The sequence below is a fragment of the Empidonax traillii genome, unplaced genomic scaffold, assembly GCF_003031625.1.
Source record: "Empidonax traillii isolate 1590-97213 ecotype Southwest subspecies unplaced genomic scaffold, ASM303162v1 scaffold270:size1067046, whole genome shotgun sequence".
Taxonomy (NCBI): domain Eukaryota; kingdom Metazoa; phylum Chordata; class Aves; order Passeriformes; family Tyrannidae; genus Empidonax; species Empidonax traillii.
In genome coordinates, this window is record NW_020955463.1 from 83755 (window position 1) to 87314 (window position 3560).

The 3560-nt window shown below is 43.1% G+C and overlaps 1 long non-coding RNA gene across 1 annotated transcript in view; it reads right to left on the bottom strand.

Annotated features, from left to right (window-relative positions):
- Positions 1–1883: 1883 nt before the first annotated feature.
- The window catches only part of LOC114060304, a 19460-nt gene continuing 17783 nt past the window's right edge, over positions 1884–3560 (bottom strand). The window contains exon 3 of the long non-coding RNA XR_003571866.1: positions 1884–1893. This is a non-coding gene — a long non-coding RNA (uncharacterized LOC114060304). The remainder of the gene's footprint in view (positions 1894–3560) is intronic.

Consider the following 3560-nt stretch of genomic DNA (forward strand, 5'->3'; position numbering starts at 1 on the left):
CAGCATATGGGGCTTTTAGATCAAAGGGAATGCATTTTAGGAATGACATTAACCAAACATGGTAAAGGTTTACCATAGGTTGGTGTGGATTTTTCAAATCCCAGAAATTTTCCTACCATGTATTTTTAAACAGAAATATTCTAGCTCAAAGGCAAATTAATTTAGGGAACCTCTGGCTTGAGCTGCCTGGTAAGTCAATGTGTATAACAGTGTCTTCTGATTCTGTATTTGGCAAATCTAAATGGCAAACTGAAGACAGGTTTCACCAGCTTTAGTACATTTAAAGATTTACAAGTTGCTGCACTACAGTGATGAGAACTGGATCTGATGGGCATTAGTAATGCTGAGCTCACCAGGGCTCCATTCGCAGTATCTGTCACTCCTTCACCAGGTTTGCTAGAAAGAAAAATACTTCTTTGCTTGGGCTGTCCAAGGCTGCATCAGGAAAGCAATTATTTTGAAAGGGAAATGACTGAAATCATTCAGGGTTTTGCTCCACAGAACAAAAAAGCAACACAATTGAAACTGGGATGTTGTGGAAAGATTGGGGAATGCTTATTTTCTTGACTGAGCCACCCCCACCTTTTTCCCATGTAGGTAGTTACTGCTCATTCAGACATGAAAATGGCACAGAGCTGTACTTGGGAAAAAGGCTGAAATCAACTTCACAGAAGCTGATTCACAGACAAGCATGTTTTTCCAGGCCAAACACTGTTAATGCATTGTTTAGGAAAGACTGAAGTGAAAAAGGGGCTTGAGCCAGGGCAGCAGTGAAGTGCAGCTCTGGCTGTGTTTGGCTGGTCTCTACCAAGGCAGAGCTCTGTGTTGTGCCTCGTGCCACTGCCACATCACATTAGTTAAGCTCTCCCAAAGACATTTAGAGAAACAAACTGCCAGCTCTAACATGAGCTGTCTTCATCTCACGGTTTACTTGCTTAAAAGCACAAAAAGAGAAGGTTTTGTGGCAGCAGGGGCATCCCTCTCTTTTAACCCTTAATTTCATCAATCTGTGCATGTTGTGATTTTCCCTTTCTTCTTCACAGGGCTGGAAAACCTCTCCTGTGTGGAAAGAGAGCTGGGGTTATTCAGCCTGGAGAAGAGAAGGATCCAAGGAAATCTTCTTGTGACCTTTCAGTACTTGAAGGAGGTCTACAAGAAAGATGGGGACAGACATTTTAGCAGGGCCTGTTGTGATAGGACAAGGGTCAATCGTTTTAAAGTAATGAGGGTAGACTGAGACCAGATATAAGGAAGAAATTTTTTTCTGATGAGGGTTTTTTCTGGAACAGGTTGCCAGAGGGCTGGTGAATGCCCCTACCCTGGAAACATTCAGGACCAGGTTGAACAGGGCTCTGAGCAACCTGATCTAGTTGAAGTTGATCCTTCTCACTGCAGGGGGGTTGGACTAGATGACTTTTAAAGGTGCCTTCCAACCCAAACCATCCTATGATTCTGCCTTTTGAAATATTTTTTTGTCTACTTTAGAAGCACATTTCACTTGTTCTCTTTTTTAATACATGTGCAAGTGTATATATAAATATACATACCTATGGCATTGTGCCTTCTGTTTGAATATACTATCTGGGGCAGAAGTGGTAGTTTTGATCCAGTGTCTAGCAGGAGGGATTCCTCAGAGTCCTTTGGGAAGACTCCTGAGCTTCATCGTATACAGAGAGATCCCACAGTAGTGTAGTAGGATGGGTTTTTCACTTGATGGCCAACTTGGAAACTATGATGCCACCGCATCTGAATGCTACACATCCCTTTCTCATGTATGTGGTCACTTCTTTTCCTGCCTCTCTCCTTTTGGCTGTCACTGTTTCTACTCCCAGGTATCTCTGTGTCTCCCTCAGTGACACCCTCAATATGGCACAGCTTCCCTAGACCTGTGCTCTGTCCCTAATGTGTAATCACTATGCCTAATCCCCCATATGCAAATTCTTCAGTCATTGCAGCTTGCATTGTTATTTTGAGTCACTGAAGCTGGATATTAAAAAGATCTGTTTAATCTTTAAGTCTCATCCCTTTTTCATATGTAAAGATCAAATCCCTTTTGAAAGGACACACTAAATATTTAATGTTATGTTACACTTGATCTTCACCAAAAGCCTCTGAGAAGGTATTTGGGAAATCCTAGGCTTAATTAATAGTCATCCCTCTTTTTTTTGTTTTCCTTTTTTTCTCTCTCTCTCTTTTTCTTTTCCTTTTATTTTTTCTTTTTCTTTTTCCTTTTCTTTTTTCCTCCTTTTTCTCTTTTCTTTTTCTTTTTCTTTTTCTTTTTCTTTTTCTTTTTCTTTTTCTTTTTCTTTTTCTTTTTCTTCTTTTTCTTTTCTTTTTCTTTCCTTTTTCTTTTTCTTTTTTTTCTTTTTCTTTTTCCTTTCCTTTTCCTTTTTCTTCTTCTTCTTCTTTTCCCTTTTCCTTTTCTTTCCCTTTAAGAAATACCAAGTAGGTGTTTAAGAGGAAGCAAATAAAGGGAAGCACTGTGGTGTATGAAGAATGGAAATACCCCACAGGGCGTCTTGGCTGCAGGTGAGGGTTTTCTGTTCATCACCTTCCTGTGGGATCTGCGACGTGGTGTCTGGAACCACACTGGCAGCCAGTGAGTGAGAGTCCCCAGCAGAGCCCCTGCCTGTGGGGAGCCACGGGACATCAAAAGGGGCAGCAAGGAAGCCGAAAAATCGACTGACAAGAAGCAACAGGGTTCAGCCCCAGGCTGGAAAGCGGAGCGCAGGTGAAAGAGAGTAGAGAGAAGTTCAGCAGAAATCAGCTGGTCCTGTGTGGCACCAAATTCAGAAGAGTGGTTCTGGGGCCTCACAGGAGCCTATTCCAACAATGACTATTCCAACAGGCTTTAGAGAATAAAAAGTGGGATAGCCCACAGGTGTAGCAAAACATCTGTGAGATGGCACTTTCAGCCGTCCCAATCTCCTGATTTTGACGAGCTTCGGGTAATTTTCAGATATTGGTTTGTTTTTTTAGGAAATAAGATCCCAGATGCTTTGAGAAATGACAAAGGAAGGAAAGGTCTGGGTGTATTACCTCTGTGTTGCTGCACTGTTGCACCAGGCTCAGAGCCAAGAGCTTCCTTGCAGCTGTCTGGTGGAGGGCGAATGAACACAGTAATGTCTCCGGATATGAACAATTTGGATGTGCCGCCTGCCTTCTCATATGTGCAGGGTAGCTCTTTGTTCCTTGCGGGGCAAGGATACAGTGTTTAGGAGAGGAAATCTGGTCCCTGGAACCTGCACTGAAAAAGAACCCATGCACCTGCCCTCAGACCTAAACCAGTTGTTCTCCATGGCCCTGTCCTGTGAGATGCTGAAGGATAGGCCAAGCCATGGTTCACGGCATCCCTCCAGATGACACCGGCTTGGACCTTCCTCCTACATCACTACTGTATCAGTGCATCTGGAGTGAAGCCATGATGAGAAGTCATAAGATTTTGTTCACAGGCCATTTTTTCAGAGCTTTCCTTCTACAGTCCTTTCCTTTTCTTCCCACCTTCTGATGGGTCTCTGTGTGCTAGAAAAGCCTCAGACTGGCAATGTCCAGGGCTACGC